Source organism: Pleurodeles waltl, chromosome 2_2 (genome assembly GCF_031143425.1).
Source record: "Pleurodeles waltl isolate 20211129_DDA chromosome 2_2, aPleWal1.hap1.20221129, whole genome shotgun sequence".
NCBI lineage: Eukaryota > Metazoa > Chordata > Amphibia > Caudata > Salamandridae > Pleurodeles > Pleurodeles waltl.
In genome coordinates, this window is record NC_090439.1 from 706,588,956 (window position 1) to 706,616,920 (window position 27,965).

The window sequence follows — 27,965 nt, forward strand, 5'->3', positions numbered from 1 at the left end:
CCTTGAGACCCTAATGGGTGATTAGTGCGCTATACAAGTGCGAAGTTTACATTTTTTAATAGCAACATTTTTCAATTAGCTATTAGGAAATATCAAACTACTATATATGTGTTTAACACTCTGATTCCCAAATGGGTCGCAAGAGACGTGCCTCATTAATACTCATGAGGCAGGTCGCAAGTTGCGACCCGTTTGGGAATGGCCTCAATCACAGGGATGGTGGCCCGCTGGGGTCAGCAGACCACCATGTGTTTGCTGTTAAATAAAGCAATCATTTTGTTTTTAATGTAGCCCTTTTTCCTTAAGCGAAAACTGGATGCCTTACAAAAAGAAAAATGAAAAGTTTTCTTTTCATATTTTGAGTAGGCAGTGGTCCGTGGAACCACTGCCTGCTCCTAAGGGCCCCCTTCCTGTTTGTGAATGGTTTACCACCAACTTGAAGTTGGTAGTAACTGCAAATGTTTTGCGACCACATTCCCAGTAGCAAAACGTTCCTACATACCTGTGCGACTCACTATTAGGAATGGCTTCCCTTGGCACGCCCCTTCCTAATAGCGAGTTTCAAACTATATTTTGCGAGTTGGTAATAGGTTAACAACTCACAAAATAGGGTTGGTACATTCCTGAAAGCTTTTTACCGGTCGCAAACGGCCTGATGGGCCATTTGCAACCGGTAAAAGTGTGTCATACATCTGGCCCATCGTTCTATATCAGGAGCACTCAACCCTCCCTGTTCAAGGGGCATGATGAAGACCAGAAGCTAATCTTGGTTGCGTACCATCCCTTCCCTGTTGGGTCAGCAGAGGGAAAATGTGTGTAAAGAATGCTCTGGTGAGAGGCATGGAAATATTAGCAAAGTGATAAAGAAACTTAGGCATTACCACCAATGTGGCATTAGCCAGTCTCCCAAGAAGAGGCAGAGTGATCCAAATTGGTGTCTTCTCTTCTAGACACGTCGAGACTTGCTCATAGTTTTCACGCCAAACTAGAGACATATCCCTACTAATCTGAATCCCCAAATACCGGACAGCCCACTCCAAAAGGTACTCCATGGGCAAGGTGTCTATTTTGTCGGTCGGTGGGAAAATTACTGATTTCGACCTGTTGACCATGCATCTCTTGCCCAGTGTCAGCTGAGGAGTAACACCGGGTTCTCTTTTCAGCGAGAAGAGGTTCTCCCTGCACCTCAGACAAAACACGTCGCTCACCATCTTCAGGAAGAACCATGGCCCTTGGGATGAGGCCCCTCCTGTCCCCGCCAGCGCCTTGAGACCCTCATGGGAGAGTGGCTGCGCTTTACAAATACTGATTGATTGATTGAGTTCTGTGATGTAAGAGCTACTCCAATTTTTTTAAAGTAGGGCGGCTAGGAACTTGTCCTTTCTGTCTCCCTTGCCAAAGCGGCGAGCAGTTGCTATCCTGTGCAAAAAGCGGGTTTCACTTTTGGCTCTTTCTTCATAATCAGTTACCTTATCACAGATCTGCGCAGGGCAATGTGCATCTAGCGTATCAAAATAGTGCAGCTATAGGTCTTGGAGTTTGCGCTCCAGTATCTGCAACCATCTGTGTAGATCTCAGAGTACGCCAGACTGTTTAGAGTTAAATATGCCTCAGATCCAGGTCTTAAAGACCTGTCAGATCACCCCAGAAGAGTTCCAGCAATGTTTGAAGATGTCAGTAATGGCACTCCATATCTCAACATTAACTGGGGGGATCTATAAGTGCATTTGGAGGTAGTCTCCAGGTGAAACTGTGACTGGGTGTGCCCACTGAGGATAATGTTAAAACCACCAGAGCATGATCGGACACTGTGTGAGACAGATGCTCGGTGTTCTTGGTGTGGGCACATATGTACCTAGTAACTAACCAATAAGACATGTGTGACCACACACCACAGGAGGTGGTCACACAGGTTCTGTCAATCACTAGAGGATGCCTAACACACCAGATATCGAAGTGGAAGGGTGGGGTCTATTGTTTGACTTGGATGAGCCTGTGCAAGGTTCAAGCACCGCATTGAAGTCTCCACCCCATATCACAGTTGAATGGCCCAGAGCAACAATTTTGTCCCACACTGCAGGAAAAAGTTCAATCACATTGGGACCATATACACATGCAGTAGTGACTTTCTACCTAGCAGTATTTCATGAAAAGTATGTAGTGTCTGTCTGGATCGCAGAGAGATGTGAGCATTTGACACTGAAGGCCTTTTTGAAATAAAACCACTACCCCTCATGAACATGCAGAGTAGGTGGAGATATATGTCTCTCCTATCCACCCTGCCCATAAGAGGGGCTGTGTGTTGCCAGTGAGGTGGAGTACCTACAGTACTACTATGTCAGCAACATGGTGTCTGAGGCATGCAGTCGTTTGGATTCCTTTTCTGGGATCGTTCATATTGCACACTTTCCAGAAAATGAGATAGTGTCTCTCATGGCAGCTCAGTCAGTAATGTGTGCAAAAACCCAAACTTATGTAGGTTGTTAGTTCTAAGCATTTGCCACTGGGGAGTCAGCAGGCAGCATGCAGAACTACCTTGTATGTGCATTGTGTAGTGCTGTATGGAACCTGAGAAAAATATAATACACATATCCCGCCCTCCCACTTGAACATCCCCAACTTGGTCAACAACATACCACCCCCTCGAAGACAACCAAAGCAATGTAGCACCTGGTGGGAACCATCCGTGGGGCAGCACACAGAGGTAGGTGGTCCCACATAAGGGATAGGTGGCCAGGGTGAACACAATGAAAGGCTGCAGTGAGTTAGTATTAATTATCGAGGTGAGTGGTTGCATGAATGTTAGCCTGGGAGCCTGAAGCTCACAGGCATGTTGGCAGCAAAAAGCCATGGCCAATATTGGATATGTGAAAAAGTGAGCTTTGCTGTTGCACAGGACTAGAAACTGAGCTGGATAGTGGAGGGCACCGGCAGGGTGAAATCTTGGTAGATAGAGAGCTTGTTTACTTGGTATTCGATCTCCCTTTCATCCTACGCAACATGTGAATGGAATCTTGGTCCCTATAATGCATCAGCCAGGCCAGGGGTCCCTAGTAAGGGGCATGGCCCCAGCGAATGGTGTGCTCATTCTACAGAGAATAGATATGTTATGCCGCCCCAAAGAAGGTTCAAAGGAGGGTCTCCATGTAGTCTTCGTCAGTGGTCATAGCAGTGGATTCAGGGAAGCCCAAGACTTTAATACTGTTCTTCCTAGAGCACACCTCCAGGTCCTCCTTTATAGTTTTAATATGGGCTAGGATCTTCTCCATCTGCCTTAGTCATTCGCCGTGGCGCCACCCTGAGAGCCTGAAACTTGCTGCTCTAGTTGGGATAGTCTCTCATCAAGTTTGTCTAGGCGATTATTTATGTGGTCTAAGCGGTTAGTGAGCAAATCAAACATCGGCCAAAAGGTCTCTGAGGTGGTACACCCTCTACTGGTGTCATGTGTCCTTCATCAGCCATCTGCTCCTTCTAGGGGCCCCTACTCATTGACCTGTCAGGTAATTTTGTGTTCCAAATGCCAGTTTGGCTTTATTTTTATCTGTTTTCCCCTTCCTTAGGCTGACAGTGAGGTGATCTTGAGCAGCATGGGCCCCCGCCACATGCCCCTCCACAGGGGCCCTCATGTTGCAAAGGATTCTCAAGGGCCCTGCCTCATCCCAGCACCCTTGGGGGGGCACCAGCAGGCCCAGATGCCACAGGTGCCAATCAGGTCATCCAAGCCTCTGAACCCACACCACAGGAGCCAGGCCACAGCAGAAGGTAGGGGCAATATTGCAAAAGGATACCAAAGGGCATCACAACAGGTCACAGTACTCAGGCAGGATTAGTTGTGTATCCAGCAAAAGCCACCAATAGGGCCCTCTATGCTAAGTGGGGGGTGGGGGGCCTTCCCACAGGCATGCTGCACCTTTATGTATGTACTCTGTCTATACTGTACCAGTAGGCTCTCAGGCCAGCCAGACAAACTTAGGGGCATATTTATAATCTGTTTGCGCTGAATGTGTGTCAAGTGTTTTGACGCACATTCAGCACAAACCTTTCCCCATATTTATACTATGACGCCCGACCCCGCGGATGTCATAAATCCTCTGTGTGCGTCATTTTTTGGATGCGGGAAACCGCCTTGCGTTAATGACATGTAAGGTAGGTGGTCCCATCCAAAAAATGACTTTAAGGCCTGTGCGCCTTATTTATTCTCCCACGTCATTTTGACACACAGGAGGGGGCGGGCCTTAAAAAACAGCGCACAGTCAGATGTGCGACGTTTTTTAACGCCTGGGTGAGGGCAGGCGTTAAGGGACCTGTGGGTTCACTTCCATGGTCTCTGACCATGGAAGCAGTCCAGAGGTGCCCTTCCCTGCCACCAGGGACACCCCTTGCCACCCTCGCCCATCCCTGGAGGACACCCATTGATGGGGGGGACCCATCCCAGGTAAGTAAAGGTGAGTTGAGGTAAGTATAATTTTTTTATTTTTTTAAAGTGGCATAGGGGGGCCTAATTTGGGCCCCCCTATATGCCACTGTGCCCAATGGCAATGGCCAGGGGACAGAAGTCCCCTGGGCATGGTCATTGGGCAGGGGGGCATGACTCCTGTCTTTGCTAAGACAAGAGTCATTTCAATCAGGGTTGGGTGTCAAAAAATGGCGCAAGTCCGCTTTGAGCCATGATTTTTGACTCAAACCTGACCATTTTTTTACGCCGGCTAATGTCAATCCTTGAATAAGGCACCCCCCTGGCGCGTAGGAATGGCGTTAGCTGGCGGTAAATTTTTTTGACACAAACCAGCGCCGGCGCTGGTTTGCGTCAAAAAGTATAAATATGGGGCACAATGTCAGTGATAGGTGGGAGACTTGGGAGCGGCGACCTCATCTGCAGGCTGCCATGGCTGCAGACAAGGAGTTTTATGGCTCATCTGCATCTCCCGAATGTGGCTCCTTCCCAGCAGCAGTAGGCCCCAACTCACGCTCAGCCACTTAAAAGCTCATGAGCTGGTAGGGGACCTAAGTGCTTCATGCACTGTTGCTACATCAATGCAGTGGCTGCCCCCCTGACACCCTGCAACTTGGGGGCTATCCATCACCACAAGCAAGGAGTGTCACAGCTGAGGACTGGCTCACCAGCGGCCACAGGATCTCTGTGTTCCATGCCCCACATCCCTGCCTCCAAGCACCGGTCTCCCACTGAACAAATTCTGTAGAATGGGGGCCGAATGGCAGCCCAGTGTTGGAGAATTGTATGGATTAATGCACTGGACCTGCAGAAACTCAGGCAGTGGCAGCTATCTTGCAGTCTGGCTTTCTAGTGCCAGCTAATGTTTGGTTAATTTGATTTGGGTAAAAGGGAAGACCCAAATCTGCCATCCCTGCAACAACTTGGTAAGAAGCCGCAATCTTCATTGTAGGGTTTTTTAACACACGGTTGGGGGGTCATAAATGATGAAATTGCTCAGATGGAACTGCACATTAATGCCACACAGAAGTCCTGCATCTGGGAGAAGTCTCTGAAACTTATGTCCCCTTCAACGGTCAATTAAAACAGAAATAGCTGCAAGGTTGTGAGAGGCATCTTCTTGTTGGTGAGGCCAATGTACATAAGACCCAGCCTCTATTGATGCTCCTAATCCTTCACGGAAATGTTCTCTGGCATTCTTTCATTAGTTCTCTGTAAAGAGGTGTATTGGCCCAAATGTTAAGAATTTGAATATAGAAACTTCCATGGAGTATTTTCTTTCCAAAGAAGCCATTAGAGTGACTTTGACCCCATTTTCAAGAGCATTGATGATAGATTATGCTCTATTGAATCATTGATCTGTATGGACAAGCAGCCACTGTGCTGTAAAGGGATTTCTATAGGTCCATTTACTGTGCCTCCTGATTTGGGTTGTCCTTTCCCAGCATCTTGTCACCTTGTTTCGCACTTTATTCTCCCACAGTACATTTCAAACTAACAGAATTTGATGATGGTATGAAATCATTCAGTTCATGTTAATGTTCCTGGGGCTATGAGTTTAATCTCCTGAAATATTGTAGGTATCCGATCAACATTGATGAATGGACCATTTTCATTAAGCATCATAATTATATTGCACTCTAGGATACTTGGGCAATCTCAAATCATTATTTATATGGCTATGTCACCTTTGCATGCAGGTAGGTGTCTATCTTGGCTAAAATGTCAATGATCTACCCACTGGCGCATCCAGTATTCAGGCTTTCAATCTTAACTTTAGAAACAAGCTCAGATTACTTTTAATTATTTTTATAACAATAATTTTAATCAATGTAGATTCTTCAATTTTGAGAGATTTCTCCCACACCATCTATCTGCACAAAGTTGCCTGCCAAAACCACATTTAATAGAAGCCTGGCAAGAGGACTTTATCTACCAACTCAAAAGCAAATGACAACACTGCATTTGCCATCATCCATTTGCACAAGAAGTGACATAAATCTAGTTTGTCACCAAAGTCATCTTTAAAAGAAGACAGGCTAGAGGACTTAATTTCCTATCATCCGTCTGCACAGGAAGTGACATCACTTCCTGCCTTCTCCCCACTTCAGTCAACTCTTCAGGGTACCTCATCAGCTGACCATCCCACCAAAGGGCAGGCATAGACAAGGGTATCCCCTTTTTGGCCATTTAGGGCCAGGAATAACCTGACTAGAACCCATGTTCGACGGACACTTACAAGGTAAGATATAATCATGAGCCTCTCCAAACATCCCATACTTCCAATCCACACAATCGCACACAAACCTAGACAACCTGAGTGCACACACGGCATTTGTAAAACAAATAGACCCAACCTTGTACACATCCCACTTACTACCACCCATCCACAAAAACACACAATCAAACTCCTGTTCATTTACACTTGGTCTGCAGTTCTCCATGCAGCAGATATCTCAGACCTCATCAGCCATTATAGCTTGACCCCTTCTTCATCATGCATTGTACGACATTCTAGATGCCCTTTATCTAGAAAAACTACAGCATTCATTGTGTGATTCATGCACTTAATAAGAAGGAAGTCTCCCTGTCATCATCTAAGTCTTCCTTGTCCTGCACCCTAGGCAAGCAAGTAAAACTCAACTTCATGGAGCTGCTGACATGCCAATTCCCACTCTTTGCAACTCCATCTCACCTACAGGCGCACCCCTGACTGAACAAAGACATCAAAGATTAATTCTCAAATCTCCTTGCCACCTTGTCCATCAGACACTCCCTTACTACCCTTGTGTCATATACACAGTCACAAAGGCACAGCATCATGTAACAAAACCAACACACTCCAAAGGCCACATCCTTAAACCAGTCTTTTCTAAATCACCAACAATCCAATGCAAACGACCCATACCCCGGGACTGACCACTTTGCCATCATTATCTCCCTCCTCATCGTCCTACCAACAAACCAAAGTTAACACAAAAGAGAAGACCAAAACTTCAGATTCTTCATTGACTTCTCTATAGGCAACCTAATGCTAACCTCATCTCTCATCTGATCAACTCCATGTTCGATGCAGCACCCTTCTAAACAACATTGTTTTGGAAAACTATGTGACATCTAAGCCCCAATCAAAACACAGTGCAATTCAAACCCTTCAGCACCCTGGTACTCTAAATGACATGTTGAAAATAAACACTTCATCCACAGACAGGAATGAAAATGGAAGAAAAACAGAACTACTCAAGATCTCATACTGAAGTCCCTCCACGCAAAATTTAGACAGGTTATCTCATTGGTCAAAAGCAAAGTACTATTCCAACACTATCAATTAAACCACCAACAGAAGAGAAACACTTTTCAAGACAATGAAGCACTGCATCACCCTGTGCCACCTTTTCCTCATTCAACAGAAAAACGCATTGCCTGCAATCTCTTCTTCACTGTAAACTTACAGAAGACCTAACAGCACATTGACAAAACCAGACCTGTTTAATCTCTTATGCCCAACACTTTCTGTATAATCCCTCCAGGATCAGCCTTTAAATCTAATTTCTTGCAGATCTAAGACATACTCAACTCACTCAAAGTTAGTTCTTTTGAGGATCATCTTACCCTCATCCTTCATTAAAGCTCTCTCCAAGGATGCACTATCCCCCTTATCCAGCATTGCCAGAGCCCCCGCTCACTCCTTGCATCCTCCCAGAAGCTCTCAAGACACACCAGATCTACCCACTCCTAAATACATCTACACTACACCTTGTTCACTTACTAACTATCTCCTGTACAACTATCAATGTGGCTTGAGATCGTGCTTCAGAATGGAGACTGCTAACATCAGAGACAATGCCCTTCTAGCCACAGATAAAAATGTCCCCTGCCTCCTGATATTGCTGGACCACTCAGCTACCTTCAGCATAGTCAATCATCCTACCCACATACACACCTTGGGATTCACCAGAACTGGTTGTCGTTCTACATTTCCAACTAACACCCGTTCACATGGGCACCTCCAAGTCACAAGAGATCCCTATCGCCTGCTGAGTCCCCCAGGATTCCATATTATTCTTTGTCATTACCAGCCTCTATACGGAGCCACTTGGTGCTGTACATACACATAACTAGGGTGACCACTCATCTGTAATTTTCACACAGTCTGTAATTTAGCCCTACAGTCCAAAGTCTGTGATGACTGGTTTAATGGACAGCCTTTGTCCGTAATTTTAGCCTTACAGCTAAAGGACAAAATGTAATTAGAACATTCAGGCCCATATTTATACTTTTTTAGTGCTGCATTTGCATTGTTTTTTGACGCAAAATCGGCGCAAACTTACAAAACACAATTGTATTTGGTACGTTTGCGCCAATTTTCTGTGAAAAAATGACGCACATGTGGCGCTAAAAAAAAGTATAAATATGGGCCTCAGTTTCCCCAGCTGGAGAGGAAGGCAAGGAGACTCATGTGCTCGGATCTCGAGGGAGGGGCAGACAGATAAGAAACAGGCCTTCTTGCCGGGGTGCCTCCTTCCAAATAGAAATGCAATTATGTGCAACTGGTAAATCTCCAAATGTAAGTACTCCAAACCAGTTTAGAATAGCCAATATTTATCTGAGTAAAACAAGATCACAATGGCAAAAATTCAACATACACAAGCAAAGATAATACGTTTTAAAAGTTTAAATGTAATTGTAGTTCCTTGAAATCTGTAAAGAGCTTGATTGAGGCAAAGTATTTGAGATGTGTCAAAAACATAGATGATGCGGGCCACAGGGAAGAGCCAGAGATGAGTTGGTTCCTTACTGTCGCAGGAGAGGTGATCCATTGGTTCATCATTGCTAGGCAGAAGAGGTGATGCGTTGGCTTCTTACTGCTACAGGGGAGGTAATACATCTTTTGTGACAAGAAGCGGCGATTCCTTACTGCAGTGTCGATTAAGGAAATGGCCCCTGGGAGGATGCATTAGAGATGCGGCAGAAGTCAAGTCTCAATGCTTCAATCTCACAGCAAGGAAGCAGGCACTGCATCGGAGTCAGTACGGTGCGGCACAGACTTCCGTGATGCAGTGCTTGAAACTCATGCAGCCGTGGTTCTTCTGACGTGCTGTGATGGAAAGCTGGTGTCTTCGTGGACAACCATGGTCATTGCCTCAAGCGGGGACCATGCTCTGGTGCAGGCAGAGCGAAGCATCAAATTCTTGCAGTGATGCATCAGTTCGGAATGACACAGTGAGTTGATGCGTGGATTTTCTCTTTCCAGCACCCAAAACCTCCTTCAAGGACCCAGAATGGATTTGGAACCACTTGGCAGGGCTCTAAGCAGAGGAGCCCAGGTGCTGGCAGAAGAAGCCTTCGATGTCCCTGGGACTTCTTTACAGGAGGCAAGCTCAACTCAAGCCCTCGGAGAACCTTGGAAAGCAGAATGTAGAAAGCTAAGTCCACTCCCAGGACAGAAGCAGCAAGCATCAGGCCAGCACAACAAAGCAACAGACAGAGTGGCAGTCTCTCCTCTTCTTTCTGGCAGAATGCCCTCAATCCAGAAGTGTTCTATGTGGAGTCAGAGGTCCAGTACTTATACACTTTTCTGTCTTTGAAATAGGCAAACTACAAAGAGAAGACTTTGTAGTGCACAAGACCCTGCTTTTCCAGCCCTGGCCCCAGACAGACTTCGGGGATTTTGAGACTGCTTTGTGTGAGGACAGGCACATCCCTATTCAGGTGCAAGTGTTAGCTCCTCCCACCACTCTAGCTCAGGAAAACCCATCAGGATATGCAGGGCACACCTCAGCTCCCTTTGTGGGACTGTCTAAAGTGAATTCACAACCAACCAAACTGTCATCCTGACCCAGACGTGCAGTTCACAGCCAGGCAGAGGCACAGAATGGATAAACAAGAAAGTGCCTCATTTCTGAAAGTGGCATTTTCAAACTTATAATTCAAAAACCAACTTCACCAAAAGATGTATTTTTAAATCGTGAGTTCAGAGACCCCATATTCCATATCTCTATCTGCTCCCAATGTGAAATTACACTTATAGAATATTTCAAGTTAATCCCCATGTTACTGTATGGGAGAGACAGTCCTTGCAATAGTGAAACCTGAATTGAGCAGTATTTCACTATTAGGACATATATAACACACTGTTACATGTCCTACCTTTTAAATACACTGCACCCTGCTCACTGGGCTGCCTTGGGCCTACCTTAGGGGTGACTTACATGTAGTAAAAGGGACGGTTTCACCCTGGCAAGTCAGTGCACTTGCCTGGTTGAAATGGCAGTTTAAAACTGCACACACTGACACTGCAGTTGCAGGTCTGAGACATGTATACAGGGATATTCGTGGGGGGCACAATCAGTGCCGTTGGCACACTTTTAGGATTTGATTTACAGTCTCTGGGCACATACAGTGCCTTTTACTAGGGACTTACCAGTAAATCATATATGCTAATCAGGAAGAAACCAATCCGCAATATACTTTACACAGGGAGCATATACCCTTTAGCACTAGTTAGCAGTGGTAAAGTGCCCATAGTCCTAAAGCCAACACCAACAGGCCAGAAAAAATAGGAGGGAGGAGGTAAAAAGTTTGGGGATAACTCTGCAAAAAAGGGCAGGTACACCACAGAGGCATAGATTAGAGTTACGAAGCATATCGTGCAGTGGCATAGAGTGGTGCGGAGTAGCAGAGAGTGGTGCAGTGCAGAGTGGAGTACAGTGGCAAAGAGTGCAGTGGCTTAGAATGTATTGTATACAATTTAGTAGTACAGAGTAGAGTGGTGCAGAGTAAACAGCAGAGTTGCAGAGTAGAGTGTCAGAGTGCAGTGGTGTATAGTAGAGTGGCATGGGGAGTAGTTGTGTAGAGTACAGTGCTGCAGAATAGAGTGCTGCACAATAGAGTGCAGTGGCGTAGAGAGCAGTGGCATAGAGTGGAGTGGGGCTGAGTGGAGTGGGGCAGAGTGGGGTGGGGTGGGGTAGAGTGGAGTAGAGCAGTGTAGAGTTCTGTGGCTTAGAGTGCAGCAACAGAGTAGATTGTTTCAGAGTAGAGTGGAATGACTTATAGTGGAGAGGTGCAGGGTACAGTCCAGTTGCGTAAAGTGCCATAGAGTGTAATGGCAAAGTGGAGAGTGCTGTAGTGCCATGACAGAATGCAGTGGTATAGAGTAGATAAGAGTGGCGTACAGTGTATTGGTGTAGAGCAGAGTTGAGTATTACAGAGTAAAGTACATTAGCATAGAGTGTAATTGGCGTAGAGTGGTACAGAGTAGAGTGGCATAGCGTGCAGTGATGTAGAGTGGAGTGGCTCATAGTGGAGTACATTGCAGTGGCATGGAGTGGTGTAAAGTGGAGAGTAGAGTGCAGTGGTGTGGAGTGGTGCGGAGTAGAGTGCAATGGGGCAGAGTATAGTATGCAGGGTGTAGTAGCATAATGCCATTATAGGCAACACATTTTTGATTGCAATTACCATTACATTTGTAGACATACAGTTTTACTAATAAAACTACACAGTGCACAGACAATGGTGTGTGGAAATCATATGAAAGTATTTGTTTCCAGCACAGTTCAGTATTAACGGAAATGTGCTTCATTTGTGTTCCTAATTCAGATATATTCTGAAATCCTTGCACAGTTCATTTCAATTTTGTCATGTGATAGAAGAAAACTCGTTTCTTACCCCCAGTATCCAGCAAGATTGTCACATAAATCCTTTCTCTTTGAAGTCAGTGAAAAGTAAACACCAAGCTCCACCGAAGACAGAGCCTGACATTTGACTTGTTCTTTGAATGCACAGCAAATGTGACAAAATAAGAACAAAATGTACAGGCCTGTGTACAGAAAGGGTACACTCAGAAGGATACTGTAAGGTTTGGGCAAGGGAAGAGACAAACTCAAGCTGAATAACCTAAAACAAATAAAGGCAGTGAACGAAAGCAAGGAAATGTGGGTTACAAACCACAAAGCCAATGGCAAGCAAAGGGTGTAATGCATTCCCAGGGAAGCTCTCTGAATGTACTTAAAGTGGCATATGTGGAATACTTTGTGGGACAGTCCAGTATTTTAGCACAGTCCATATCTTACAGAATGTGTGGCCACATCAGTCTCACCAGGTAATATGGAGGGAAGCCCTGGAGTGGTCTCCATTTTGCAGGAAAGGTCTGTTCACCCATTTTATCAGATTGCCTTCAGTCTCTAAGGTGCAGAGCTTCTGGCACACCTGATATGGGGTTAGTGCTAGGTGGTGGACATGAAATAGGGCATTTATTGTTTGTTTAAGGTGTTTGTGAGGAGCTGACCTGGGTGAAGATGGTAGTCGCCACAAGGGTTTGGAAATCTAGAAGCTTGCATATCCCCAATTTTAAGACACCTGCAGCGTGCCACTGACAGAGTTGCCCTGAGCCCAGCCATCCTGTGCAAGGGGGAAGGTCTAGCAGAGGTAGTGGAGGAGAGTAGGGTTTTTTCGTGTTGGTGAGTTTAAAGGTTCTAGCAAGCCAAGAAAAAGCTGTGCAGGATAACCCTGGATGAGGTTCCATGGAATGGTCAGTAGGAACCAATGAGTAGTGCAGTAAACCCTGCTTAAAGTCTTTACAGATAAGCCCCATCTCATGCAGGGGGAGGCCAGACAGCCAGCAAGCCACCCGTTGGAGCTGTGCAGCTAAATAATAGTATTCTAAGTACAAGAGGGCTAATTCACCTGCAGTCATGGGTAGTTCTAGAGTGGAAAGAGCTACCCAGCAGTGCCACAGCAAACATATCTGATGTGGAGCATGTCTGAAGAAGGAATGATGATGAGCAAGGGAAGGTTTGCAAAAATAATACAATAATCAGGCTAGCACACCGTCTTCACTAGTGCCACATGGCCCATTACTGAAAGCAGAAGAGAAGACCAAAAAGCAAACTGGGCTCAGAGGGACCTTGTCACTCTGCCCAAATTTCCATTGGGCAGATCAGTAGGGAAATAGTAGATATTAATCCCTAGGTATCAAAAAGTAACAGGTTCCCAGTTCAATCTGAGGTCTAATTGAATATAAAGAGAAAAACAGTACCATATGTTAAAGACACTAACTAAATTTTAAAATTTTCTTAAGTTCTTTCATTTTGTTTGTGCAATTTACATCCCAAATATTTTGAAGATTCTACACGTACATTGACACTTAGGAATAAGCCAGATCACTGGTTTTGCCTTGGCACAATTGCATAGCCATTTTAAAACATGGACAGAGTGAACACTTACCCAGCACGACCTTGCAGGGGTCACAAGCACGAACAGCTGACTACGGCACCAGAATTATTTGCCAGTGTGGGTGGGTGCTGCTTGTTCAACAACTTGACAATGCCTCTTCTGTTTCTCGCCTCTATGCAGAGACAACTCCTCAGGTATGCAATGCTTTCCGATACTCTTGGTGGACCCATCTTGTCTGATTTTATGAATTGTCTCTTCCTTATTTATCCAGTTCTCTTTACATAAGGTGCTTTGTATCTCCCATCTGATCTCGATTTCATCCTGCTTTCTTATTCTCTTTCAGTGGTAGTCCAGGCTCCCAGCTCTGAGATAAATATAGAGCCCCTGACGTACACTTTGGTGCTGTGAGACAACAGACAAGTTGTGGGTACCTCACATCATCTGCTCTGCCTCATTACATTACATTTTTTTTTTTTTTGAAAGTTTAAAGTCCACTGGAGGTTGAGGTGAGACAGCTGTTTTGTTCAGCTTGTTGAAACTAGCATAAGGGTACTTACCTTAATGTTTCCCAAACTGTTTGCCATAAGGTTTGGAAATGTTTAGAAACATAATCAAAATGTTGCTGTTGCTTTCTCTCCAAGAAAGATTGGGTAGGGGTGATGGCCTTGACACTGTGCTGAAGGGCATTCATTTACTAATGAACAAAGAGGTAATGTGACAACTGAATGTAGCACACCAGGAGGCAATCACAAAAAGACCATAGTGAATAAATAGTGCTAGGTATAAAATAGTAAACAAATGCACTGATAACGTAGTGGGGTATGGCCTCTCCTTGGATGTGACTGTAAAACTGATGTTTGTTCTTGAATCTGTGTCCTAAATTTTGACCCTCGTCCGGAATTTTGACCCTTTGTCCTGAATTTGTTTACAGTCCTGTCCACAATTTGCCTCCATGCCAGGTGGTCACTCTACATATAACAGCATCAAGATTCACCAATATACCAATTATTTACAATATCACAAACAAAAACAGTGCAAACCTGGCCTAATAACGTGAATATTAACGGCTTAAAACCTCATCTTTTACTGAATGCCAAGTCACCTGGAGACCAACCTCATCCTCCAGGAACACACTGCCAAAAAACGCAAAGATGGCCTACTACCCACACTCTCTTCTAAAGAAAGTTAAACCATTTCTTTCAGAGAGCAATTTCAGAAGGACAAGTTACTTACCTTTGGTAATGCATTATCTGGTGGAGACTATATCTAACTTCAGATTCCTTCCCTTTGAAGTTCCCAGACATCAGACTGGATCCAGTAACTTTTGAACAAGTAGTACCCTTGTGTGCTGGCGTGTGGCTTCATTCAGTTCCATGCTGCGTTGTCGGCACCGGAAGTGGCATGCTGTCGCCCATATAGGCACCACCCAGGCATGCAGAAATCAGTTACTTTCCAGGACTTTCAACACCAGGAGCACAGATCCATAAATGAACTGACAAACGTGTGTCCAGACTAGGGCCCTGAAAGGGATCAAGCCTAACTCTAGAAATCTGTCTGCAGAGCGGGGAGGTGTGGGTGGGTATAGGGAATATACAGCTAGATATAGTCTCTACCAGATAATGCATTACTGAAGGTAAGTAACTTGTTCATGTAATGGAGACTTCTAGCAGAAGATTCCCTACCTTTAAATAGATACCCAAGCCATATCCTCCTGGCGGTGGGCTACGGACAAATTTTCTTAACTAGAAAGTCCTGCAGGACCGAGTGGACGAAAGGACAGTCCCTGAAGACCTGACTGTCCACACGTAGTGTTTGGCACACATGTGCAGGGACGCCCACGTTGTTGATTGGCAGATGTCCAGGATTGGGACTCCATGAGCTAATACCGTGGTCGCAGCTTTTTCTCTGGTGGAATAGGCCTTTACGCCCTCAGGATGGTAAGCAGCTGGAGTGGACACTTGTGTATCAGCTCGAAGGGAGCCCACATGAGGTAAGTGAGAACCAGATTTAGGTCCCAGTGAGGCATGATAAAGGGCCAAGGGGGAAACATATGTAAAAGCCCTTTGAGAAACCTATTTACAATAGGGGACTTAAATAAAGAACGTTGGACAGGCAACTGAAGGAAGGTGGACAGAGCAGAAAGGTAACCCTTCAAAGTATCCAAAGACGAGCCCTGCTGGGCAAGGATAAGAATTAAGAGAAAAATATCAGAGAGAGAGAGGCAGAAAGAGAGACAATAGACTTTGCTGTACAACATTTTACAACTTTTTGCTATCAGCAGGCATGTACTGTTTTAGTGGAGGAACGCCTGGCTGCCAAGATAATGTTACAGTTCGGGAGGAAGGTAAAAAGCTACCAACTGTTGCTGCTCACTTTCCACTCAAGGAGGTGGAGAGTTGACGGATTCATGTGGAGAACCCTCCTCTGTTGCTGCAACCGAAGATTTTCCAGAAGGGGAGGCCTAATCAGAGGATTGATGCTCATTTTCAGAAGCTCGGGATACCAGACTCTCCATGCTCAGTCTGCAGCCACAAGAATAACTTGGGCCTGGTCATTACCGATCTTCTTGAGAACTCTGGGCAAGAAAGGCATACAGGAGGCCTGAACTCCACTCGAGACAAAAAGTGTCTCCGAGCGATAGCTGCATTGGAAACTCCAACACTTAAAACTGCTGACGAACAAGTTACTTACCTTAGGTAACAAATTATCTGGAAGAGACTCGATCTAGCTGCAGATTCCTTACCTTAGAATTCCCTGGCGTCAGCTTTGAATCCAGAATTTTTCTGCTGAGCAGTGCCCTGAGCGTGCCGTTGAGTGGTGTTGTTTGGATCCACGTGCGTCTTCTGGCTCCGCGTGGCATCGTCACTGTCGTTGGAGCCGTCTGTAATGTCACGGTCTTCTATATAAGCACCACCCTGGCGCGCGTACATCAGTTGCTTTCCACAACTTCCCACGCCAGAGGCGCAGGGTCATGATAGAACCAACAAGTATTTAGTTTTACACTTGATTGTTTGTGGAAAAAGACATGCCCTTGAGAAAGGGAAAAATATGAAAACATGATGTATATATTCGCAGAGCGGGGAGGCCTGGGTGGGTGTAAGGAATCTGCAGCTAGATAGAGTTTCTTCCAGATAATTAGTTACCGAAGGTAAGTAACTTCTTCATCTGATAGAGACTTCTAGCTTCAGATTCCTTACCTGAGAATAGATATGCAATCTATAACTCCTGGTGGTGGGTCGCAAGGATATACTTCTCACCAGGAAGTCATGCAGGACCAAGCGGGCAAAATGCCCCTCTCTCCACACATGGCTATCCAGGCAGTAGTGGCTTGCAAATGTGTGTAAGCAAGGCTACGTTGCCGCTTGGCTGATGTCAAGTACCAGCACGCCATGAGCCAACGCAGCAGCAGCAGCTTTCCCTCTGGTAGAGTGAGCCCTCAAGCCCTCTGAAGGCTGCTTCTTAGCCAAAGCATAGCAAATCTTTATAAAGAGAATGATCCAGTGTGAAATGGATCGTTTTTGTACTGCCCGACTCTTCTTTCCACCGCGTATCCCACAAAGAGTTGGTCGTCAACCCGGAACTCTTTTGTGAGGTCAAGGTAGAACAATAACACTCTTTTTGGGTCCAGCCGATGGAGAAGTTCCTCTTCCTTAGAGGGATGCGGTGGTGCAAAGAAGGTGGGCAGGATGATATTTTGACCCAGATGGAAAGGGGTCACCACCTTGGGGAGGAAAGAGGCACGAGTTCTGAGGACTACTTTATCAGGATATATCATGAGTTACGGCAGTTTCAATGATAAAGCCTGCATCTCACTCACTCTCCTGGCAGATGTGATCACCACTAAGAAGGCTGTTTTGATAGTGAGCAGCCGGAGAAGACAGTTATGTAAAGGCTCAAAAGGAGCACACATCAGAAAAGTGAGTGCTAGATTAAGGTCCCACTGGGGCATCACAAAAGGCACAGGTGGAAACGTGCACAAGCCCTTTTAAGAATCTCTGTACAATGTGAGACTTAAACAAAGATGGTTGATCAAGCAAGCGTAGAAAAGCCGACAAGGCAGCAAGATAGCCCTTAAGAGTCCCTAAGGAGGTACCCTGTTGGGCGGGTGATAGAATAAACAGAAGGATATTAGAAAGAGCAGAAGAAAGACCTCTCTGTACAATATGAAACAAAACGTTTCCACCAGCAGGCGTAAATCGACTTAGCAGAGGGATGCCTGGCTGCCAGAATGACATCACAGACTTCAGGAGGGAGGTCATAAACCATCAGCTGTCTCCGCTCAACCTCCACCCATGAAGCCGCAAAGTTGAGAGGTTCGGGTGGAGAACCTTCCCCTGCTGTTGCGACAGAAGATCCTCCTGAAGAGGGAACCTGATTGGAGGACTGATGCTCATTTTGAGAAGCTCTGTATACCAGATTCTTTGTGCCCAAGCCGAAGCCACTATGATAACTTGGGCCCAGCCATTCTTGATTTTCTTGAGAACTCTGGGCCGAAGTGGTATGGGCAGAAAGGCGTACAAGAGGCCTGAATTCCACTCGCGATGAAAAGTGTCCCCTAGCGCTAGCCCCTTGGAAACTCCAACGCGCAATATTGCGTTTTTGCGCGAAGGCAAACAGATTTAACCATGGCTCTCCCCACTGCTGAAAGAGACCTTGCGCCACCTCTGGATGGAGCTACCACTCGTGATCCGCTAAGCATCGCCTGCTGAGTTCGTCCGCCCTGGGGTTCAGAGAACCTGCCAGGTGTTGAACCACCAGGGTTATGCACTGTAGGTCCAGCCATGTCCAGAGGCGCAGAGCCTCTTGACAAAGGGTCCACGACCCCACACCGCCCTGCTTGTTGCACTACCACATTGCTGTAGTGTTGTCTGTGAACACCTGCACTACCTTCCCTTTCACAACAGGAAGAAATGCTTTTAATGCTAGTCGGAATGCCCGAAGCTCCAAGAAGTTGACATGGAGCCCGGATTCCGCCAGAGACCAGTGACCCCTGATCTCCACCTCTCCCAGATTGTCGCCCAATCCCATAAGTGATGCATCTGTCACTACTGTGAGATGTGGTTGGGGAAGGGAGAGGAGTCTGCCTTTGACCCAATCACAGTTCACTAACAACCAATGCAGATCCTTTGCAGTTCCCTCCGAAATCTGAACCACGTCGGTAAGATTCCCTGATGCTGTGTCCATTGGAACTTCAGGTCCCACTGCAGAGCCCTCATATGCCACCTGGCATGCTTGACCAATAGGATGCAGGAAACCATGAGTCCCAACAGCCTCAGAGTCTGTCTCACCGAAATCCAGGATAGAGGCTGAAACATCGGTATCATGACTTGAATATCCTGGACTCGCTGCTTGGGAGGATAGGACCGATACTGCACTGTGTCCAGAACAGCTCAGATGAAAGTGAGCATCTGAGAGGGAGTCAGGTGTGACTTCGGCACATTTGTAGTGAACCCCAGCGAATGCAGGAGTTTCGCTGTAGTCCGGAGATAGGTGGCGAGAGCCTGGGGCGTCGGAGCCTTTAACAGCCAATCGTCTAGGTAGGGGAAGACTGAAATCCCTAACCTGCGCAGATGAGCTGCCACCACCGCCATCACTTTGGTGAACACCTGAGGGGCACTGGTAAGACAGAAGGGGAGCACGGTAAACTGAAAGTGCTCGTGGCCCACCTTGAACCGCAAGTAACGCCTGTGGGCGGGCAGGATTGGGATATGAAAGTCCAACACTACCATCCAGTCTCCTTAGTCTAGGGCAGACAAGACCTGAGCTAGAGTGAGCATCTTGAATTTCTCCTTCTTGAGGAAGAGATTGACGTCCCTTAAATCCAGGATAGGGCGAAGGCCCTTGTTCTTTTTGGGAATCAGAAAGTAGTGGGAATACCAACAACTGCCTACTTCTGTCATCAGGACCCTTTCTATAGCTCCCTTGGCCAAGAGAGCTGTAACTTCCTCGCAGAGCAAAACCAAATGGTCCTCCATCAGCCGTTCTTTTATTGGAGGGATAGAAGGAGGGAAAGACTGGAAGGGAAGGGAATAGCCCTTCTGTATGATCTGCAAGACCCATTTGTCCATCGTGATGGAATGCCAATGAGGGAGATGAAATTGAATCTTCCCTCCAACTGGACGGACATGGTCTTGCAGAACCACACAAGAACAGCTTGGGCGCTCTGGAGGGGGGCTGTGTGGTGACCAACCTCTGGCCAGACCCTCTGGGTCTGATGGTACCATGACCACGTCCTCTCCCGGGATGCTGTGAAGCCGGTGGACGGTGGCTAAATTGTGGCTGGCGTAGTACTGCGCCCCTCCGGAAACCTTGAAAGGGACGGAAGACAGACTGCTGTTGAGCTGGTGCTGAGAGGCCCAAGGATCTGGCGGGAGCTCGAGAATCCTTGAACCTCTCAAGCGCGGAGTCTGCCTTTTCACCAAAAAGGTGAGAGCCATCAAAGGGCATCTCCACCAAACTCAACTGGACATCCCCTGAAAAGCCAGCAGAACGAAGCCAGGCATGGCGACATAGGGCCACTGTCGACGCAATCGCTCTACCCAGCGAGTCGGTCATGTCCAATCTACACCTGATTGTAAACTTAGCTGCATCTCTCCCATCCTTGACAGCCTGGGTGAGAGTGTCCCGTACGCCCTCTGGGACCTGGTGCAGCACCTGTACCACCGTATCCCATAAAGTATGGAAAAACGGCCCAATAGGCAAGATGTGTTTACTGACCTGAATGGCAGGTTGGAGGAAGAAAACAACTTCTTTCCAAGTAGGTCCAGACTCTTGGATTCCCTATCTGGAGGGGCGGAAGGGAAGGCACCACGTGAAATGGAGGCTTGGACCACCAAGCTCTCCGGGGTGGGGTGTTGGGTATGGAACCTAGGGTCATTTGGAGCAGGTCTATGGCAGCAGCCGACTGTCCTATTCACAGGAGCCCCTGTGCTGGGTTTGGACCATGTTCCCAGAAGGACGTCCGTTAGGGCCTCATTGAAGGGCAACATCGGTTCTGATATAGTCACCCCCGGTTGAAGCACCTCTGTCAGGAGATTCATCCTGACTGGCACCGTGGGCAGGTCTAGGTCCAAGACCTCAGCTGCCCTATGCACCACCATAGCATAAGAATCCCCCTCCTCCGTAGCCACGTTAGGAGGAGAGAGCATGCCAGTATCTGGAGAAGTGTCCAGTCCACTGGCTCCCCTAGATCCTCATACCAGTCATGTTCTTGCTCCAATTCACACTGTCCTGTTCTTGCTCCAATTCACACTCTAAAGGGTCCTCAGACCCCTCCCACTCCTCTCCTGTGACTGGCTTTTCAAAATAAGGCCCAGGCAATGATCTGGGCCTAATCGGCGCTGTCAAAGTCGGAGTCGTACGACGTCGCTCTGGCTCCAGATCATCCAGAATGAGGATGGGGCTACCATCAGTGTGCGCCGGTGGTGGAGGAAGCATCAACGTCGGACCTGGCGCCAGAGGAGGTCGACTGTGAGAGACCGGCGCCGGTCTGGAACCGCTATGGGATCCTGGGTCCCCAACAGCGCTGAGGCTGAAGCCACTGACGTCGAATCCGATGGGGCCCTTGCTGGCCCCACGGGCCCAAAGACCCACCTGGGGGTGCAGCATGCTCAAAAACAAGGCACATAGCCTCATAAAATTCTTTTATATGAGTGGGGGTCGCTCCGGTCCCCGGAAAAGGGGGAAGATTCAGAGTTGGCCCTGGCGACAGCTCAGCGGAACCACGCTCGGAACATCGACGTTCCCTAGACGCCTCATCGGCCGACGGGCGTGACGAAGTCCGCTTGGACTTCTTCTTGTGCCTCTTACCTGAATGATCGGATGACCTCGAATGCAAGGAAGAGAACTTGGGGCTCCAAGAGCGGTGCCGCGACCACCGCCTACTGTGGGACCATGACCTCCTCAGAATCGCGCCGACCGAAGACGGAACATGATGTCAAATCGTGGACCTTTTCCAGACACCAGAGACACACTCTGTGCAGATCCGTAACAGACATGGGGCGATGACATGCACCATACAGCTTGAATTCTGTCTTTCTGGAAGACATGTTCAATCAAGTGAAAAACCTCGATAATTGTTGAAGAAAAAGGGTAGCTCTTTTCAGATCTGTGCTTAACCGGCGCGGAAGGAAAAGAATTGAAGTTCGCACGCCGGGTGCTGCTTATATGGAAGACCGTGAGGTCACAGATGGCTCCAACGGCGCTAACGACGCCACGCAAAGCTGGACAATGCACGTGGATCTGAACGATGCCACCAGACGGTGCGGCCAGGGTACTGCTCAGCAGAAAAATTCCAGATTCGAAGCTGATGCCAGGGAATTCTATGGTAAGGAATCTGCAGATAGAAGTCTCTATCAGATACTGTGAATTCTCTTCAGAGGCGAACAGATCTAACCACGGTCTCCCCACTGCTGAAAGAATCTTTGCATCACCTCCGAATAGAGACACCATCTGCGATCCGCTAGGCATTGACAGCTGAATTTGTCTGCCCTGCCGTTTAGAGAACCAGCCAGGTGCTGAACCACCAGGGTTATGCCAGGGACGCAGGCCCTCTTGACAGAGTCCACGACCCCACCCCGCCTGGCATGTTGCAGTACCACATGGTGGTGGTGGTGGTGGCCGTGAACACCTGCACTAACTTCCCCTTGACAGAGGGAAGAAATGCTTTCAATGCTCATTGGATCGCACAAAGTTCCACAAGTTGATGTGGAGTCTGGATTCCGGTGGAGTCCAGAGTCCTCTAATCTCCACCTCTCCAAAGATGCCCAACCCATCCCAGGTGTGACACATCTGTCACTACTGCCAGGTCTGATTCGAGAAGGGAGAGGAATCTGCACTTGACTCAATTACAGTTCATCAGCCACCACTGCAGGTCTTTTGCAGTTCCCTCCAAGAGCTGGACTGTGTTGTAGATATTTCCCTGATGCTGAACCCACTGGAACTTCAGGTCCCACTGCAGAGCCTGCATACGCCATCTGGCACGATTCACCAGCAAGAGGACATGAGGCCCAGCAGCTTCAAAGTTGGTCTCACCGAAATCCAGAACAGAGGGTGAAACATCAGTATCATAGCATGAATATCCTGGACTCACTGCTCGAGATGATAAGCCTGAAAACTGCACTGTGTCCAGAACAGTTCTAATGAAATGGAGCATCTGAGCATCTGAGAGGGAGTTAGGTCAGCACGTTTATATGAACCCCAGCGAATACCATAGTCTGAAGGTGGGAAAGGCCAGCCGAGGGTGCATGCCTTCAACAGCCAGTCGTTGAGGTAGGGGAAGACTGAACCCCCTGACCTGCACAGATGATCTGCGACCACCACCATCACCTTGGTAAGCACCAGAGGGGTGCTGGCAAGGCTAAAGGGGAGCATGTTGAACTGAAAGTGCTCCTGGCCAACCTGAACCGTAAGTAACACCTGTGGGCAGGCAGAATGGGGATGTGGAAACACACATCCTACAAGCCCAACACTACCAACAAGTCTCCTTGGTCTGGGGCAGGCAAGATATTAGAAATTGGGTTTCTAGTTGGCTCCACTCTAGTCAGGGCGAGGGTGTTACACACCAAAGATAACCCCTGCTCACCCCTTTGTAACTTGGAAAGAGCAGTCAGGCCTAGCCCAGAGGTAATGTGTGAAGCATTCGCCTAACACACACAACACATGTGACGCACTATCCCCAACCACAAAGGAAACCCAACACCAAGTTATATAAAAAAATAAACTGTATTGTACACAGCATTATTAGACCAAACACAACTTGTAAATAATACCCTGCTACCCAAGCAGTTGTCAGAACAATACACGGTACGGTTACTCTGCAAAAATCAGGTAACTCATTATTATGCAACATATGCAGTGGTCAAAAAAACATTATTACAATAATGCATGTCATAAGAACCTCATAAATGCCCATACCACGAACATCAGCGAAACATATGGCAAGTCATGAAACATCAAACATAGGGGCATATTTATACTCCGTCTGCGCCGAATGTGTGTCAAACATTTGGACGCACATTCAGCACAAAACTTGCCCCATATTTAAACTTTGACGCCCGGGCCCGCAGACGTCAAAATCCCGCCATGTGCGTCATTTTTGGGATGCGGGAACCCGCCTTGCGTTAATCATATGCAAGGTAGGCGTTCCCGACCAAAAAATGTCAAAAGGCTGTGCGTCGTATTTATGCTTCCGGGCAAAAATGCTGCATGAAGTCGAAAAATGACGCACAGCCCGATTTGCGTCATAAATTAATGCCTGGGTCAGGGCAGGCGTTAAAATGGGGCAAACACACCTGTATTTAATCAGAACACACAGAAGCAACAGCAGAGCAGCAAAAGGGAGACATGGAGGTGCTACTCATCCAGCGTGCACGCAGACGCAGAGCCCAGCAACAACAACAGCAGCTACCACAACACCAGCAGGGACCCCAAAGGCAGCGCAAAAGGCAGGAGAGAATATTCCACACCAGAACAACCCTTCATGGCCTCAGGGAACATGGCATCATCCAGAGGTACAGGTTGAACTGGAAGGCCATTCAGCAGCTGCTGCACAACATAGAGCCACAGTAGGCACCCACCTTGCTGACACATCGCACCATCCCAACAAAAATCAAGCTGCTAGCTGTACTTCACATGTTGGCAAGTGGCTCTTTCCAAACAACTGGTGCCCTGGTTGCCGGAATATCACAGCCATCCTTTTCTGCCTTCTTGCCCAAAGTACTGGATTCCATCATTGGACTCACACCCCACCACATCTGCTTCCCAAACACACTGCAGAAGCAGCAGGAGACAAAACAGGGGTTTTACCTCATTAGTGGCTTCACACACGTCCTTGGTGCCACCGGCTGCACACATGTACGCCTTGTGCCACATGCTGCAACTGAACACCTCTACCGCAACAAGAAGCACACACATTCCATCAATGTGCAGGCCACTATCGATGGATGGATCACCAACATCGTGGCAAAATATCCTGGGAGTGTCCATGACTTATTCTTCCGTCACTCTACCAGCAATCAACACTTCCAGGATGGACGATATGGCAATGGACTACTTGTTGGTAAGTACAAAAACCTACTTATATACACACTGCACAGCAACCCTCTAGGACACACAACACATACACCATGACAGCAACATGTGGACAGGAACCCACTGAGGTCGTGACATCGCTAGCCATGTTTCATAGGTCTGCATTGAACCTGTCACACATCTGAAATTAGTGTACAGTCTAATGTTAAGACGTCAATGATCACAACGTTTGGAGAGGTTTGCCTAATTGTCATCTTGCAAAATATAAGCGTCTCACTGATGCTTAAATTAATCCATTGCATAAGTCTAAAGGTATGGGATGTCCAGGGTACATAGATGCTAACGTGTTACCGCCACTGTCAAAATGAATCTGTGTATGGAACTATCATCTCACACCCAGTGAAGACACAGGGACACCTGTATCACAAGCCACAATGCTAGGGAGTGCACACTGTACTGCAAATCCCAAAACATACTGCTGACAACCGGTCAGCAGTCAAACACTCATTCAGCCAAGGAAACAACCCAATGCAGATGGTACATCCTACAAGCCTAGGAAGGAACACAATAACACAAAAGAGTCACAGACAACACAAGACAACTACTGCCATGCAAGGTGATTTTAATGGGGCAAGCTACATCAACATGATACCAATTCATTTTCTTTTTCAGCTGATCAGGGGTATGGGATCCAGCCATGGATAATGACACCATTTGGCAACCCAAGCACTGCCGCAGAGCGTGCCTACAATGACGCACATAGGAGGACACGCAGCATAGTCGAGAGGACCTTCGGCATCCTCAAGTCGAGATTCAGGTGCCTCTACATCACTGGTGGGAGCCTCCTATATTCCCCAGAAATGGTCTGTAAGATCATTCTAACATGTGCCATCCGCACAACATTTGCATACGAAGGAACATTCTTAGAACCAGAGCCACACATGCCTGAAGAGGAGAAAGAGGAGGATGCTGGCCTGCAACATGAGGGGGAACAACAAAACACAGCTGCTGGATTGCGTAGGCGCCAACATATTGTGAACAATTTCTTTTAAAAGAACTCACCATCACCACTGTATTAACTAATGTAAATAAACACCGATAATAATCACCATAACATGGTCTGGCTAATCATTTTTGCGCACCTTTACCTCTAACTATCAGAATAATTGTGTAGCCTCATGGAGCATTGCTGATATACCGATCATGACACAGAAATTTCCTGAGCAATTGTGATGCGTATTATACAACAGTCACATACATACACACTGTAAATGACATATATCCTGTACATTTCACCTTTGAAGGGCAATAGCAGAGGACCAAACCTATTTCACACATACATGTTGGCAACATGGTTCATCGCAGCATATGGCACACAAGTAAGACACCATCAGTCAATAAGGGAAAAAAATGCCTCATACATGAAGCAGTGGATGTGCTATTGCATTGGTAACAGGAATGTATGACCAGACCCTTGACAGCAGTAAGTCCAACTGCACCGATCTTTGCAAGGACTATCTGTGACTAGAGTTCCATATAAGCAGAACATAGAGAGCACAAGTGCCACACCTATGACAAGCATTGCGCACATGACATTCCATGTACATGTCAGCCCATTTCCTAACTCCTGACACACCCATGCTCCAGGTCTCAACCCACCTGTCTGAAGAGGTCCCTAGAATGATAATATGTGTACCCTCCTCTACACACACAGACTAACAATAGTTATCCTGTGTGCTACACCCTTTCCTATGTTATGCCATTGTCATAGTACATCTGACTGCATGGATGTCAGGTCAATTAATACACTGGCTTGTAGTTTCAAAGCCCTGGTATCACCTGTAGATTGCTTCCCGTGTGAAAGTTACTGTTGGCCATTCAATTCGATGGGTGCAGCCCACACCTGTGATCATCTCCATGCACACCACACATTTGAACATGCACTGCCCCTGCTGATGATTGGAACAGCATAGAAGTTGCCATTTTGTCAATTACAACCTTATGCATTGCTAGTAATTAAGCCATGTAACACAGCCCTTGGGTTCATGTGTCACCTTCAAAAACACAGGACAAACACAGTTTTCCATGTCGACTGTCTTGTTCTTCCTCTGACCAGTCTTAGTCAGACCACTGAGTATGTACCTTGTGAAATTGCTGGATCCAGATTGACCCTGCATCCTGTCAGCCTGACTGGCACCTGTCTGTACGTTACGCTAAAGGTTCCTTGTGGCTACATATGTACCACACTTGCGCTACCAAACCTCACATTCATCAGAGGCTATTTTGTCATGAGCTTCCTCAATGCATACCCAAATACATTGTATAGCATCATCTGCTTTTTAATTGTACCATATTAGTAAAATTGTCTTTGAATACCAAAATCATGGCCCATCCCTTGTCTCGGTCTCATGTATGCATAAACGACAAAGTGTGACAGTGTACCATGGCCGTATGCAGGGATTGGGGATGGTGCCTCCAGCAGAACCAGCTACCTCTGATAATGTGCATGAAAAGTCCGCACATGTTAGGACCCTGACAGTTCACACGCTGAATCACATTGCTCACAACATATTGATGGCCTGTGCGTGGTGAATAGCTGCTACATTAATCAACACAGAGGCTATGATGTTCCCAGATGCAGTGGGAACTTTACAGGCCAACCTGTCAACAAATGTTGTAATGACACCTGCCGGAACATGACTCCTGAGATATGATCTCACTCAGCACACCAAGGTTGCCGTGTTGACAGTCTTATAACACGTCTGCAGTGACAGTGTGGGACCATCCCCATGTAGGTTCTTATGTCCTCATCAACTTTACTCTTTACTCAGTAGATACAGGAATAGCTGCCACTGACTCATGATGAGACCTGGACATAACTGTGACAACATACACCCCTAAAAATATACAGGATCAACATTGGACCACACACATGAACCAGACACATCTGTGCAATTGATCACTGGAAATATGTGGCCATGTGCTGCCTCGTTTGCTGGTCCACCACTGCCACTGGAGAGTTGTGGCTCAGTCATATGACCACAACTGTGGCGTCATATTACATTTGTGGTTCGCCTTTGGCTGCCTGTGCCAATAACATGGGACCCACTTAGTCTGTACATGTGCCTGACTCATGGTGGGTTCACCAACAAGTGCCTGGGAAGCAGTTACCAAATTTCTAGGACATGGGATGGGCAACTTGTGGACCATTGACATGAACAAGCATCTGCCATCTATCCGGTGCATGCTTTGTCATTTGTGGTGTCTACGTTACCCAAAATCTTGGAAGTGCACACAACAGATGTTG